Here is a 17,567-nt window from a genome sequence, read left to right as displayed (position 1 = left end):
CACACAACAACCCACCACTCCATTTTGTATATAATTTTACATTTTCACCTGGCCTTAGATGCAATTTGGTGCTCCAAATGAGATTTTTTTCTCATTTGGAAATGAAAAAGGGGTTTTCTGACTTGCGAAGCGAAATGATACTTTCGCCCCTCCATATTTTTCACTGGGTGGGGGGGCTGGCGCCCCCAGCCGCCCCCGGTTCCTACGCCCTTGAGTTAACGTAAGCTTTTTCTGGGGTATACTGCTGACGACAAATATTTTACAATGATGACTCTTCATCAGGATCCAGCTCAGTAGCAGTCATCTTGTAATATCAGAATTAAGATCGGGCTAAGTAATTCTTAATGCTCAAGCTAATTAGGCTTAAACCGTGCGTGCAAATATGCAACTGCTGAGGATTTTTTTTTGTGCCTGCGCCTTACATTTAACGACGTACACGCGATGGCGCCTTCGGCTTAATTCACTGAGTACAGTATACTTTTTACAGCAGAATGCAAATACACATTGCGATAAATTAAAACTTTTTCACATCTATATATAATGTCAGTAAAGTTCGGTGTAATTATCATAAAGGTGCGTGTCTACTGCAAACCGTCGTGGTACCAAAGATATTTCACCTACCGTACCCACTGATCTACACTAGTGTAGATCAGTGACCGTACCCAAAAAGTTGGATTACTTTTTCATACCCAAAGCGTGTACTTAACTTTTTCGTACCCAAAGCGTGTACTTAACTTTTTTTTTCGGCGGCAAGATTTGACGCCGCATATTCATGCGCATTATTCGTAGTGTGTACACAAACATGTACGTACGGTGTGTGAAACCATCGTGCGTGTACCGAGGATAGCCTAGCTGCATTTCCAAGAATACAGGTAGACCTCAATGTGAATTAACATAATTTTACCTAAGTATGACGATTGACCGTTGTCAGATTGTTAAACATTGATCGGCCTTTGATGATGTGGTGCTGTTGAGCTATGCCTAGGTAACTTAGGGCATAGGCATAGAGGCACTCGACTTAGGCTTAGGATCGCAGCAGCATGTCATCGTATACAGTAACTGCAAGTAGGCCTAGTCACAGGCTATCAGTATCATGATAACTGCTAATAAAACAGTGATAATGAAATTACATGCTTTCAGATCACCAATTAGCACCTAAACAGAACTCAGTATTACGCCCCTACATAATCACTCCATATCTGGTGACTATAGGAACACAATATGATTAATCCCTTATGAACACATAAATCCACGATGGCCTTGTTGTTTACAATTAAAGCTAGGCCTAGGCTAGCTCTATAACACAACACTAAACAAGAAGGCAATCCATGGCTTTGCAATTCTCATCTCCCATGTCCTATTTTGATCAGTTATAAAAGCAAACTACTGCAGCAAAGTTTTGTGTAACCTGATCTTTGACATTTGTTCATGTTAGAACAAGCTTACATGGTCAAGCACGGTTGGATGACTTTTTCTTGCATACTGACATGTATGTAACTTTGTAACTAATGTAAGATATATACAACAATTAACTTTCATGTATTCAGTCACAGGCTATATGCACATTGCACAAGTTCTCATGATCACGCACCTACCCAACAAGTTTGAACACTTGCGGTCTCCCAAGGAGTTTGTGACACACTTTTTTGCTCACACTCACATTCACACATGCATACCCACAGTTAATACCTGGGGAACACCTTGTGAAGAACCCCAACTTAGGGGTAACAATGAGGATGAAGATACTGTACCTTGTGAAGAACAATGGTGGATAGCATTCACATTAGTGTTTTAATTATTCATTAATTAACCAATTGGACAGTTAATTAAATGAATGACACTTTTTATGATCCGGTTGTATTGTGTGGTGTTGCGATTTGCTGTAGCTCAACTGAGTATACTTGAAAGGGTTTTAAGCAGTTCCATATACACAAAATAAGATGATTGTGGTGTACAGAAAAGAAAAACTTATAAAGTTCAACCATTACCAAAATCCCAGATCTGGATTTATATCAGATTTAATCTGGCCACATAAAGCCAGATATAACTTGATATACAGCTATTCCAGATATACAGATAAAGTTTTATCTAGCCATATAAAGCCAAATATAACAGTTATTCCAGATAAACAGATTAAAGGGGCTACACAATTAATCCAGCCAAGCAATAAATGTCAGATGCCCTCTATTTTTCTCAAACTTCTGATTCCGTCATACACCATTTAGTGATCATAAGGCCTAACAATTGAGTTTGGGAAGACACAGGTAACAACTCTGGCCTGTCGTTAAACCCTTATTATTGTCCGTGCAACATGGTCAAAATTTGGAAGACTTCTTTGAAACCATTTTTTTTCTAAATTTATGATCGACCACGTTCCTATGTGCAGTAAGCTGCATTGTACAGAATCCGTCAGTAGTTCTACCACTTCTATTCTTTTGGGAACTTGTTGGCACTTTCGCTTCGTTAGGTCATAACAATGAACCCACTGTTCTGCAACTTCACTGTAATTGATCTACCTGCATCTGAGAATATTCCAACTGCAGACTGACTGTTTGGTGACCATGAACTGATACCCCGTTCCCATGAACCTGGTCTTACTTCAAGCAAGCATAGGTGGAGCTAAAGCTGTAACCGCAGATAAGCCCTGCATATTTGAACCCGCGTATCAACAAGCTAACTCCGGGCATAGCGGCACGCTTGGAAAACCTTGGAAAACGTCCGAACCAGGTTATTGCAATAGAGAATACGCGCAGCCAACGACAGCTATGCAGTGAGTCTTTTCGACACATGCATATATCATCCAAGCAGCGCACACACACTCATTTCTACCGGGGCTTTCCCGATACGGCAAATGTTTACCACCTTTGAAAAAGTCAATGCACTGGGCAGGGAAATCATTGTTCGTATCTGAAGCGCAATATTTTGAGTGGTACGACTTTTTGCGGGGGTTAAGTAAAAGAAATCTTTCATAGTTTCAAAAATAAAAAACAAATAAAATGGAAAACCTAAATATAATCATATCAATTATATCTAGCAGATTTGCCGACTTTGTGTGCCTACATTTGTTCCAACAACTCTGGAAAAAATCTGTTTGCACACTTTACCCAAAAGAAATATTTAAGGGAAGCCTCGCAAATCTAACCGCCGGTTCCGGGCCGGTGGAAATCTCGCACCCCTTGCTCATTATGCATGTGCATATTGGTCCCATGGTTGAATGCACACACGCTGGTTTCCAGCCGGAGTAATGAGCACAGCGTCCTGACAACACAAGGCTGGTTATTCTTCACAAACAATGAGCAAACTTGGCCAAGTGACCGGATTAACTTTTGCGGTTTTGACAGTCAATAGAGCGGTAGTTTATGTTGCAAAGTGACTTATACACTAAAATCCGCCACTACCAAATGTCCGAGATTCAGTACTTTATATAATTCTTGCAAATCTTCCACGTTATCAAACCTCACAAATAAAATTTCTTGGGTCTCTTATGAACAATTGTGAAACTCCGCTACTCGAAAGTTCGATAAAAGCAGCCTTTACCTGGGCCTATACATTATGAGCCTTGTTCAACGAGTGGTAGGTAACTATGAATTAAAAACTGAATCAGCCATTGCATTAAATATATGCCCCCCAAGAACTTCAGAAAACCCATATTGACAAACCAGGATTTAAACAAAACAATAGTTAAGCTATGCCACATATGTATGTTAAAGAGAGAACATCGACCGTAACGTTGATCTCTGAAGCTAACTGCGACACAAATTCAATGAATAAACAGATGGTTTAGGCTTGATTTTCCCATTGACTTAGTGTGTTAGGCTGCCATGTGGTTAGAGATATAAGTTACTATTCGGTGAAAATTTTACTCTACGTACATCAGTTTACAACTGCAGTGTTTACCCCTACTTAAATATCATCGTAGGCATACTGTACATGGGCTGCGAATTTTCCCAAGTACCTTGCCAAACAACCCCCCTGTCTAACACCTGTTTGTTAACATTTTTGGCACGTTTCCAAAAAACTTTTCATGGAGTAAACTATTTTGGCTCCACTCTAGAATTAATTAGGTAAGTCAGTAAAGGATCGGTAAAGTTATGCAAAATATTATCTTAGACGTTCAAGAAAAGTATATATCCCTGTAACATTAAGGTAAGTAAAACACACCTCTAGCCAACCGACTCCTCCGCATGAACAAAACATTCTATTCCCCATGATACACAAGTCTATACCATACAGACATAGCACGATATCAAGGCCCCAATAGCTACAGTATGGCTATCTTTATGAAAGTAAACCTTTTAATCCCATGTTTTAGGCCACTTGGCATGATTAACTGAATGCTAAATATTGTTTCCATGTCCTTGTAGAAAACGTCAACTTTGCAAAATACAATTAGTTGTGTTTTTGTTGTTACGTGAGATCCGTAACCGGCGAAGTGGTTAGGCTATTTACTATACACTTAGCTATGGTAGGATATTAATTTTTCCTTCTTTTTTTTTGTGGAAATTCTAGAAAATACTTTCTTTTCCCCCCGCCAGATGTGGTCGTATGGTTTATTCATAAATGGGTGTACTAAAGCCTTGTCTACATGACATTAGTTGCATTTAGCACGATATACCAGTTTCGCGTGAATTTTTCGAAAGTATTTTGCTCGATCTTTCGTAAAATTTGAAAGGTGTACCAACTTACTGTTCGTACACAATTGCTAATTTCTCTACTGATTTTCAGAGTAGTAAAGGTCGGTTTTTTTTACGAAGTTCAAAAGTCAGTAAATGAAGTTGATAAACTTTATTTCTTTCAACTTTCTTAACCATGGAATGCTAGAATAACATTTACACTTAAAACGGAGAAAGGATAATCGCATTTTTTCCACATTTATTTCAAATTTCTTTCACAAGAAATTATCGTCATTTGTTCAATCCTCATGATGTCTACGATCTAGCTGGCTAAAAAAAAGTACAGCTTCGCTGGAGTGCGAAAAATTCCCTACAGTCAACCGATTTTTTTTTCACCTAGCTAGGTAGTTTAGGTCCTGTTCTTTACAACTTAGTAGGATTATTCTAAAGTCATCCCTTATGTTAGGCTCTGGTTCACGCTTATGTGCACGTGTACAAGAAGTGAGATTGTGATTTCAGTTTTTTAGATTTTTAAATCTTAAAAATTCAGGAAACTTAATGTCCTTGCAAAAAGGCAACGAAACTTTTTGTTCCTACTTGGCCGAAAATAAGAAAGATAGCATTTTAGACATTTTAGATTCCTGCAGTGTAAATTCACATTTCCTTACTTATTTTTCACAGAAGTTTTGCTTCTGCAGTAGGATAAAATACGGCGTATAAACATACTATCTTTTTGAAACGTTTGAATACCTTGAGACTTAGCTATGATGTTTTGTTCAACTCACTATTGTGTTCATATCGGCTTAGTAAAAACTTGACCGCGGCTGTGAATGTTTGGAGAGAGTGTGCACTCAAGTGTGACTCATGATCTGCTTGTGGCTGTGCTCATTATAGCCGCGGAAAAATCCACCGGCCCGGACATGGCGGTTAGATTTGCGAGGCTTCCCTAACCCCTAACACAAAATGGTTGGGTTGGGCTCGATGTCTGCACCTGTTTTATACTGTACCATTGGACTTGACATAGATGTAAAAACTTTTCTTGGCAAGGCCAACAAGAAATTCCACTATAGTGTAATTTGCTAGTAATGCATCAAAGAAGTTATGGCGTGTCGACTAAATGCTTTACGGTGGCACATTTCCTGTTATTACTTTCTAATACAGAGTTCGCAGTATTCGAAGTGAACGTATTGGTTTTGGTGTGCTTTTACAAACATTCGCCTCATCGACTCGTCTTTGTAGGTCTAGAACACTCCTCCTTTGTTACTAGATCAATTCATGTTGGCTTAATATACATTCATCTCACCTGGTAGACCTACGCATAACTATTTGAAGAAAAAGTATTTTGTACATCCCCTTATGATCAGATGTAAGATAATGTGGTACAATTATGACTCCTAAGCAGCGTTTATAATTCATTTCTTACACTTTAAAAATTTGCTGGAAATTAGTGCTAACCCAAACAATGGTCGCGGGAAATCTTACAAGTGTATCACGTCATATCACGTCATATCTCCCTGTTATTTTTTGTTTTTGTTGTTGCTTATTTCGGACCATACTCTGAATGACGTGAAACAAAAGCTCACTGGCCTGCCAAAATCCCGATAACCCCCCCCCCCCCCAGTTAAACAACAGTACGTATGCTATCTGAATTGTCTGGTGGCCCTTAGACGTTACCTTAAAAGCTAATAAATAATTTTCCAAATGTGCATTTGACAGAGAAATGATTTTTTAATCGTTTCGGGTGGATATTTCAAATATACTTGAACAGAAGAATCGTGACGTCATCTTCGCAAATGTAGATTGCGACATAAACCACGATCCAAACAGTTCCTGCAGTAACCACGACAAATACCGCATTTGAATACAGATTAATTTCTTTGTTAATTTTCGGTAAAATTCAATATAAATTATATATATGTTTTAAAAAAGTCGTTGAGCCATCATATATGTAGTGCATCATTGTTGTGGTTTTTGTGTAACACGACGAAAGTTGAACAGAAGACTCTTCGTTGTTTATCCTTTTGCTGTAAAGTTGATCCGTGAATTTTATCTCAGCAATATTTTCTTATTGATATGTTTTAGTTATAACATTTATCTTAAATATATTCCATTGATAACGATTCCTGCGGTTACAACTATTCTATGACTAATAAATGTACCCACATATTTCCCCTCTACTCAGTTTGAATTCATATGCTTTCACAAATTTTTTAAACAAACGTTACTAAGTTTATGCGCAACTTAAATCCATCTTTGTTCAAAGTCCGATATTTGGCACCATGCCACGATTACAGTTCGAGCTCTACACTATTAAACAGCTGGTCCTGCGTCAGTATCTGGGTCGCTAGTTGACTTGTGTTTTATGTTTTAAGATGATAGCAATTAACCAATCACATATTTCAACTGGTAAACGTCATTCATCAACGCTGTATATAGCGAATGTAAACTCCACCCATATTCCCTTATATGGACGTTTACTACGAGCTTCATTGACCATGATTTTGACTTGGGGACACCCAGTCTGAACGGCGGGAAAAAGTTCAGCACATCGGTTTCATGTCTATAAACATGTTCCCGCATCGGGATGTGTACACAGCAATAATTCTTTACGGTCAATTGTAAGTCTTGTCTTTTTAAGTTAGCAAACTTGTGTGCTGTGGCTCTTGTTTGACTGAATCCAGAATGCATTCATTCTAGTAAATCCTTTTATTTTTACTTTGGTATGTGACTTAAAAAAAATTCTTTTATATAGGCCTATTAGATTGTAAAATTTTACGGGCCTGATGAGTTAGTAACTAGGCTACGTGTTAGTTGGGATACTACATATTATGTTCCTGATTATCGAGAAAATAAAAGCCAGTAAACCTAGCTTAAATTTTTCAGTTTTTACTTTATTTGGCTGACCGTTCTGCCGTAGCCTTTCTCTCCCATACGCATACATATGTCTCAGCACACTGGGACATTGCGGCATGTCCCATCAAGTTTCGACATATTATTTTCGTCGCACCAAATGCCAAGCAATGATAATACTTCATCATCTGACCACATACTTCGCTCTGTAAACTTCTGCGACATACTGTACAGGAAAATATCGATAATAATAATAGTAATAATAATAATAATGGCCTTTCCGGTTATCTGGATGCCTTCAAGAAAGCAACTCACACGTTATACTCTATTTATGCAAATATACACGGGCAGCTACACTGTGTAGGCCTACTACTCAGCAATGCCTTAGGTAATTCCTTCATTCTCACTGCATCAGTCCATTGTACACATACACAACCAATTTGAAAATAGACACAGTTTATGTTGATACAGAAATAAGCAAGCGGCGGAAACCACAACTGATAAAATCCATCGTATCTTTTACACCCCCAAGACAATAGTTTATTTACATTGGTCAACGTTTACCCGGGCTTAGCTGTCCTAACCCCACCTCTCATGAGGGGCTTGCCCCGTTCCCACGGAGTAAAAGGGTGGATCGACTTGCCCTAGCCTCGATCGGTCGATCAAGAGTGAAGCAAGCCCGCATTCGTGGGAACAGGCTATGAGGGTTGTGTCATTGTGTGTGTGGGGTTCAGATAGTGAAAGGTACTTTTTCACCTCAACCATAGTAGAGTGACTGGAATGCTGTTTAGGCATAGATGTTTATGTAATAGGAGAACGCCAAGAAAGTTGTATATGTAATACTTGGAATGACCTGTTATAATTTGTAGTGTCGGACATGTGGGTAATTTTTACACACATTGAAGGTTGCACTGTGGGCAAACAAATTCATAAATCTTCGGCTCGGCCAAGTGCGAAAGATGTGATGCTTATTTATTTTGTTAGTTATTTTCACTGATGTAATGCATAGTGGTAATTCAATATGACATATGTTTGGGTGTAATACTCTTCACCTTGGAGGGACATATTTTGTTGGGACATGCCTTCCCCTCCAAAGATCAACAATAATTCTGCTTTTGACAAAAGTGTGACACAGTAGCAGATGATTCAGATGGGGTGGGGAGGGGAGGGGGGGTTGGTGGGGACTGGGCAGGCCCATATTAGCTTCAAAATGGAAAAATATAAGAAACAAAAAGGTGAAAAAGAAACAAAGGAGATCTGACTAGTGGTTCCAAATTTTTACTTATTTAATTTCAAATTGATGATTCAGGAGCCAAGGCTGGGGTGCTTACCAACCACCCCCTGCAACCAATCTGGCACTAATAATTGGTACAATTTTTCATACCATCTTTTTTGTCAGAGTATAGCCTACTGCAGGATCAGTGTAATGAGCTTGACTGACCAGATCTGACTGAAAGTTTCTTTCTATTGTGAAACCTTGCGATGGATCCATTGTGGGAGAGGGAACTGCATATGTTTAATGCCTCCCCCTAATCCCCTTATTTAATTTATTTTATTGTGAACATTTTACAATAAGGACGAAGCTGATATTAGGGTGTGATTGAATTAATAACCTGCCAGACATTTTTTGTAGGCATATGTAGCAAACACCATCCATAAATCATGTTTTATTTTGGAGAAGTGATCTTATAATTTAGTGAACTATTAAGAATGTATATATATATGGCAACACCCAATGTGAATCTTTGTGAGCAAATTCATCACATCAGCCATAAAGAAAATAACTTCCTTCTGTTATTTATGACAATTTAAACAGTAGCAGATCACATCATTTTACAAAAACATTTAATTTTATGAAGTCTAAGTTCAGAGTACTACTGTAAATAGGTTACCTCTTGAGTATTCATTAAAACAGTGTCACAGCAAATACCTTAAAATTTGTAAACAAAAACAACTCATGGCGTGTACAGTAACTACTGTTTATGTCCTGTAACACAGGTGACGAACACAAAGTAGTAATTACTGATGAACGGTTGTGGGAGAGTAGTTGCTGTATCCAATCACTGAGTGCGAGTTCTTTAATACGCTATTGTAAAATGAAGTCCTATCTAGTAATTTTTGCTATAAGCAGGTCTACGGATAGACCCGAACATGGCCTTTCTTTGTTATCTTCATGACGAAATGGAGTCATATAAAGAGAGTTGTGAACTGTAATCAAGAGCTACTATAACCTAGTTTCTGTACTAGCTATATAGTACTGGCTGACAATATTTGCTAAATAATATCAGGCGCGTATCCAGGATTTTCTAACCCGGGGGGCGCGAATTACTATCTAAGTGGAGCGCCACCATCGGTTGGCGCGGAGCGTACAAGAAAATTTCTGGTTTTGATACCCCCCCAGATCACCGGAAATGGCACTTCTCGGGCTTGAAAATGACCAACCAGATGTACACTTTTGCCTGAGAACCAAGTATTTCCCAAAAGTTTTTTTCCATCCATAACCTTTTTGAAGACTGTCACCAGTCACACATCATGTTCGACCTCATTGCATGTCCTATGGATCATTGCTTTTGCAGGTGATTCTACGTCACGGCCCACAATATCCGAAAGCCCCATTTTTCAAGGTTTTAAGCCCATTATTTGTTGAGAATTTGAAAATTCACATCATTCTCGTAAATAAAAATCACTTCAAAACATACCCATAATGTTGCACAAAATTCAATCTATTGACAACCAACATAGAAAAACCTCCTTCAGCCCCTAATAGACAGGTCAAAATTGCACGAGTAGAGGAAAGTATGATGAAGAATGTTGGTCAGGAAATTTTCGAAAATTCAGACACAGTTAATTTATTGGTGTACAAATATTAAAACCTCTTATAATGGCTATTATAAAACTTCATTGAAGGAAATGAAAAATACCAGATATTTCCGATATCAGGTATATCGAAATCGAACACTACACACATAGGCGTAGGTCCCGTAGGAGGCAGGGGCTACAGCCCCCCCCCCCCCGCAACCAAATTTTTTCCCATTTTTTCGGGCACCTACTGAGAGAAAAATAAATAGCAATGAATAGCTTAAAAATTATCTCCTTGGTAATTAAAATACAGTTCTAAGCTTGGCCGACATTACCACCGTAAAAGAGAGTTTTGACATAAATGGATCTGTATGCTTTTTCTCCATCTACATAAGACATTTCGGTTTTTTTTACATTAGCATCCGGCGGTATACTGTGCAACTTTCACGGACTGTAAGGTACACGATGCCATGCAATGTAATAACTGATGCTTGCTTATATGATATTGGCATCGGCATGTTCGCGCGCTTAAAATGTTGGCCTTTTTTCGGGCAAGTCGTTACAGCCCCAAATCCAATTGGGCTCCTACGCCTTTGACTGCACACATAGACAGTTTTGAGGCTGTTCATCGTGGAACATGCATTTAAATGCTCACTGATATGATGTTATATCTGCTCTTTGCTTTAGAAATTCGAACAGGCGTGTAGCGAGTAATTGCCAAGTGAGGGGCGAAGCCTGTAGGCAAACTATCTAAGCGAAGCGCCACCATGAGTTGGCGCGAAGCGTACAAGAAAAATTTTGCCTGAAAATGCCTCCCAGATCGCTGGAAATGACACTTCCCAGGCCTTGTAAGTTGCATCTAAGCATTGTCTAGTTTGAAATTACTAGCGATGTCATAAAGAAAATTTGCTCGGGGGGGGGGCGGTCGCCCCCTTCCCGAAATGCGTCATGTTATTATTATTATTACACAAGATTTATATAGCGCCTTATTCAATTAAAAAATTGCTCTAAAGCGCTTTACAGCAAAAGATAAAAAATTTGTTAAAAGTAAAAAAAGTTAAAAAGGATATAAAAGTTAAGATTGTATAGAAAAATAGAAATGTTAAAACATAAATAGAAAAATAAATAGAAAAATTATGACTAAAATACAATAATAACACCTAAATTAAGTATGTACAGCAAGTATAAAATAAGTACATTAATCTGTGTTGGCAGCTCTGAAAAACAGTGTTTTAAGTAATTTCTTGAATTGCATTAAGTCTATATTAATATTGCATATGTCCTGGGGTAAGTTATTCCATAATGTGGCAGCAGTATAATCAAAACGTTTAAATTCATATGTTGATGATCGGGTAGAAGGCACACTAAGTAAATTTTTATTCATTGAGCGTAATGATCTAGGCGGAATATAAGGTATGGTCTCATTGGTGATGTAACTAGGGGTCAAGTGATTAAGAGCCTTAAAGGTAAGTAAAAGAATTTTAAATTTTGATCTAAAACGAACAGGTAACCAATGCAGTTCATACAGTACAGGAGATATATGGTTGCGACGAGGAGTTCTAGATATAAGGCGAGCTGCACAATTTTGTGTGCGTTGTAGGCGGTTTGTTAGAGACTGTGAAATACCAAATAGTAAAGAATTGCAATAATCGAAGCGAGAGGTAACGAGGGATTGAACCAGTATTTTACATGCATCAGTTGTAATGAAATCTCTTATTCTACCTATATTACGAATATGGAAATAGCAAGACTTGATAATATGATTAACTTGGATCTCCATGGTAAGATGAGAGTCAAAGTAAACTCCTAAATTCTTAACAATAGATGCAGGATAAATGGTATTGGTCCCAACTGTAATGTGCGGAGTTATATCGTCTTTCAATTGGGTTTTAGGTGAAAAAATAATAAGTTCCGTTTTAACATCATTTAACATAAGTTTGTTTCTCCTCAACCACATCCCAACATTGTTTACACATTCCTGCAACTTTTCTTGTATTTCTGTCCATGGCATTTTGGGATCGAATTGTAAACAGAGTTGCGTATCATCGGCGTAGCAGTGGTAGTTGACTTGGTGACGCTTTATGATTTCACACAGTGGTTTGGTGAACATACAATAAATGATGGGGCCAAGTACTGAGCCTTGTGGGACGCCACTGCTAAGTTGTACAGCTGTCGACGAAGTCTGGCCAATTTTGACCCATTGCTTTCTTCCTGAAATGTTCCCCGACGACTCGGTCAAGTTCAAGACCAGCCACAGTTGGTTCCATATAGCACAATTGTACAATTGTTTAAGGCGTCCATGCACACACACGCGTTATGATAGACCATATATAGTATTTATATAGTGAGAGAGGAAAATGGAAACGTCAAAAATGGAGTTGTCGGTGTAAGGGGTAGGGTGAGGCGCACACCCCCTCCGTAATCCTTGATCTGTCACTGGCTACCCTGTGTATATAATAGGGATCAGCGCTTTAACTATGACTGTTCCTCTTTCTCTTCCCGAGGTCTTGGCTATCTTCTACTCCCTCCTTTTCTCTTTTTTCTTTTTCTTTTCCCTTCCTGTCTCTCCTCCTTTTCTTTTTTCCCCCTCTTTTTCCCTTTTTTCTTCTCCTTTTTTCTCTCCTCTTTTCCTTACCCGGGGGGCGCGCGCCCCCAACGCCCCCCCCCCTGGATACGCGCCTGAATATGATACTGGTTGCAATAATTTGGCTAGTTTTACATGATAATTTATATTTGGGATTAGGGTTGCAAGAGCCCTGTCATAACTTTCATTTAGAACTCAAGATCCAAGCAGATCATATGTCAAGACGTTTTCTTCCTTTACATTAAACAAACATACATTTTCGCAGACATTCCAACTCCCACGCATTTGGCGTGTGACACACACATTTCCAGCCCTTCACACGCTATTTGCACTTTATCACACGCAATCCACAAACAATCTCCGAAAAACCGTCCTGAAAGATGCTAAGAAGGCTACATACCTCTACAACACAAAGCAACTTTGAGTACTTACACTTACAAGAGTAGTGCGTTTGCCATGGTGGTGGTGGAAAACGCCGGGTGGGAGAGGTGTTGGTACTAGAGATTGAGAAGTGCGCTTCAATTTCCGATAAAAAGGTTTGATTATGTTAGCAAGTGATTACTTTCATCGATTCAAGAAAAGTCTTTGTTGAGAATTGTCATGCTTGTAGAGTTCAATAACATATATGATGATGAAATTCTCAATATAAAATTACTCAGAGAAACTGAAAAAGAATGCACCATTTTGCATATAGACAGTCAAAAATACGAAACCCCCTCCCCTTAGACCCTCCCCCACTGCCGCTGATCACACTCATAAATTTTCCTCAATGTTGGAAAGTCTGTTTTCGGTCATTAATAATGGACCTGAAGCTTTGGATCTAGCAATGGTCCAAAGATATGACCTACTGATACTGGGACACAGGTTATGTAATAGTACCTACAGGTACACTGCATATAGGTCTTTTATGTACTGGAAAGCCGGCAGAACTGGACATTACAATCGTGTAGTCATCCCATCCTGTGCAGTTTGGTCCATAAGGAACAGGTTTCCATCAGAGGATTGTCACTACACAGGATTTAAAGTTGGCATTTTTAAGAAAATCATATTTAAATTAAGAAACATATGTTTTTCAATGCATATCATGGATTATAAGATAACTTTCTTTGAGGGTACGGAAAGGACCAGGTATTGTTTAAGAAAAAGACAATACATGCCAGACATGTTTTTTTGTGGACATATGTAGGCCTTAATATATTGACCTATAGAGGCTACACTTCTCGATGTCATATGCATGAACAGCTGAAAAATATAGGATAGGTAGTTGTGGAAAATGGGTGGTTTTTTTTCCCAAAGTAACTATCCATACCTCGCAGATATGGCCACAAAACTGCCTCCCATGTCTCACTTTCACCAGAAATGTACTATATGCACAATTTCAGTAGTTCTTATACCAATTTGGTGACTAAAGTTGGTGAGGATAAATTATATGGGCATAAATTTCATAATGATGTTTGCTTGCAGTATTTTATCTCCAGTGAAGTAAAGAGCTTGCATCCATAACATTTGGTCTAATGCAAGCTGTGATAACGAAGGGGATCAAATAATAATAATAATAATCATATGATGGTACGGTTTTTAATGTTCTTTTGTCAAGAGTTTTGTCAAACATTCTACCATCTTTTAACTGCTAATAATAATTTTACTTCTACTGTTCAATGTTTGATTAATCATATCACATATTTTTAGAAATGAGCTTAAGAATCTACAACCATTGATTATCTGTAAACCCATATGGGTAGGAGGCGGGGGGCTGCAGCCCCCCCAACCAAATTTTTGTGTGAAATATGCTGAGAATTTTTCGGGCACCTACTGAAAGAAGAAAAATTTGCAGTGTGTTTTTCAAGTTTGTTTGTGAAAATTCGGGCAATATGCTGAGAATTTTTCGGGCACCTTCTGAAAGAAGAATATTTTGCAATGTGTTTTTGGTTTCGATGATAATCGTAACCTTTGCAATCATGCGTGTGTGTGTGTGGGTGCGTTTGCGTTTGTGACGCCCAGCTTGTAAACACGATATCTCAAGAAGGGAAGCTTGGACAGTTCTCATATTTGGTACATAGGAGTACCTTATTGAGTAAAAAGAAGCCTATTGTTTTTGGTGTAGGTCAGAGGTCATTTAAGGTCACCAGGGGTCAAATAGTGAAAAGCTTGTAAACATGATATCTCAACAAACAAAGCTTGGACTGATCTCATATTTTGTATGTAGAAGTACCACATTTAGTACATGAAGCCTATTGTTTTTGGTGTAGGTCAAAGGTCACTTGGGGTCACCAGGGGTCAAATAGTGAAAAGCTTGTAAACATGATATCTCAAGAAGCAAAGCTTGGATTCATTTCATATTTGGTATGTAGGTTGACCACATTAAGTACAAAAAGCCTATCGTTTTTGGTGGATGTTGAAGGTCATTTAGGGTCACCAGGGGTCAACTTGTAAAAACCTTTTCATAATATACGGTATCTCCCATCCTCCAGCCTATTGTAGATGACATGGGCGATTTGCCTCATAAAAATAGGAGAGCCTATTGACAATTGAAAATGATCTTACGGGCATCCGTAGATTTGAATCTGAACTCGCGACAATATCCCCATTGACTTAAGTGTGTCGCTAGAAGTCCTGAATTGCTATGCACATTGCTACATACATGTGTGTGTAACATTGTCTTCCAAGGCTTGCTTGCAGACCACAGATATATAAAAGTGCTAGAGCTACTGCAACACTTGTCACTCATCCGTATGGATATTTTGCTAAAGAGTTGATGTGATTTCGATGGAATAGTGCACTTGAATGGCGAAGCATGCCTTCTCTAGAAAATACTTGTAGATCATTGGTAGTTCTGGTTGGATGTAAGTTGCACAGGTACCACGAATTTCAAAACATTTCTTGGCCAGCTGCCAAGGAGAAACTAGGTCAAGCACCTGTGAACTTGAGATTTGCTTTCACTTCATGGTGTTGGCTGTAATGTTGGCCTAGTTTTTCTCAATAACTTGTGAAACTACCATTGACAGGGTCCCACAAGGTTGATATTTTGGGACTAGTTGTGAATGGGGTAAGGGATTGTTTCAAAACATAACAGTCATGTGATCCAATGTCAACAAAGGTCAATCAGGGGTAAAAGACTAGTATTTTTGCAATAACTTGAGAACCAAATGTCCATCAAGGTTGGGAGTTACGCTATTGTAATACAATAGTCGACCTGCATTTGGGTGACCTTTGACCTCAGGTTGACCTCCAGTGACCTGTATTAGCTTCTTTCAAGTTGATTCTTTGAAGTTTCGTGGGCATATTCCAATCTAAATTGTCCATAAGTGGACTCCTCTGCAACCTTAATGTGCGAAGTTATTAGAGATTTGGTTTGGTTTGTAATACTTGGTGTGCGGATTCATAAACATTGAGTACAAGAACCCTACTGTTTTTGATGGAGGTGTGTATAACCACGTACAGACTGACCTGTGTAAGCATGCCATAGTGTTATTGTAACAGCTAGTTCTGGTAATACTATCAAGCAGAAGTCTAGTGCATTGAAGTCATCGAAACCTCAATGCATTTTGCATTCTGGTTAAATGGTTAAACTGATATTATTATTATTATCGTTATTATTGTAACGACTTCCCCAATAATTATAACCAATATGGAAGGGTAATAACACGGAAAATATAACCAAAATTTTTCGTGCACGCGTTCAACATCCTAGTGTGTATATCATATAGGCATTCATCGGTTAAAGGCATGTGATGTAATAAACGATGAATGCCTATATGATATGCACATTAAGATGTTGAACATGCGCAGAGCAGGCAAAAAATTTTGGTTTTATTTTTTGGGCAAGTCGTTACAGCCCCCCAAATCAAATTAGGCTCCTACGCCTATGTGTAAACCCACTCTTATATTGGCTCTGTAAGTCTTCCATTGTTGGCTTATGGACGGTGGACACTCTTGGTATATATTTTTTTGTTCATCAAGTAGGAGTTTTCCAACCTGTTTGAATGAACATAGATTAACTACCAGAAATTTCACGATGTTCTCCCGAAATGCACAATGTATCCATAGGTTTTGGGCTCTTTCACAGGTACCGGATGCCATTGTTTGGCCCGGCGGTGGCTTTGGAGTACTTCACCTTCACCCTGAAAAGAAATCATAACAGGTGGTGGTGATTTGCATATTCCTTTGTGCACCTCCAGATAATCAACACACAGGGTATTTTAGCAAATATCTACATCTAAAGCTCTATAAGGCTTCTCTCAATTAAATCTTGGTTGTTTTCACTATGAAATACTCCCTAGAAACAATTAACATTATCAAAAGGAGTGTAGAACTGTATGTTCCTGTACTAGGTAAATACCTTGAAAGTGTTTCAGTTCAGTTATGCATTTAACCTCTGGTTTAAGACAACCTTCAAGTATTATTTTTAAGTGTATTAGTGGTACTGCGAGATGCCAGTTTATTCAAGTAAGTAATATGATTTACCCGGGCCCAAAATTTGAATGCACATGCATTAAATATCAGTTTGCAAATGTTTCGGTAAGGTATAGTAAGAATGTACATTACACGTGTAATATGCATGCACATTACACATCTTTACTAAATTCCAATGCAGTTGAGTTCTGTGTTTATATTTTGCATGTGTCTTGCTCTCTGTATTGGTCTCTCTGTTCCAGAACAGAGATAACTGATCAAGCTGGAAAGTTACTCTCAATGCTAGTCCAGTTTTGGCTACTTATTTC

The 17,567-nt window shown here is 38.5% G+C and overlaps 1 long non-coding RNA gene across 1 annotated transcript in view; it reads left to right on the top strand.

Annotated features, from left to right (window-relative positions):
- Positions 1-797: 797 nt before the first annotated feature.
- The window catches only part of LOC139976272 (uncharacterized), a 49,891-nt gene continuing 33,121 nt past the window's right edge, over positions 798-17,567 (top strand). The window contains exon 1 of the long non-coding RNA XR_011796063.1: positions 798-872. This is a non-coding gene — a long non-coding RNA (uncharacterized lncRNA). The remainder of the gene's footprint in view (positions 873-17,567) is intronic.

The sequence above is a fragment of the Apostichopus japonicus genome, chromosome 11, assembly GCF_037975245.1.
Source record: "Apostichopus japonicus isolate 1M-3 chromosome 11, ASM3797524v1, whole genome shotgun sequence".
Classification (NCBI taxonomy): domain Eukaryota; kingdom Metazoa; phylum Echinodermata; class Holothuroidea; order Aspidochirotida; family Stichopodidae; genus Apostichopus; species Apostichopus japonicus.
This window is presented reverse-complemented; position numbering and strand designations above follow the sequence as displayed.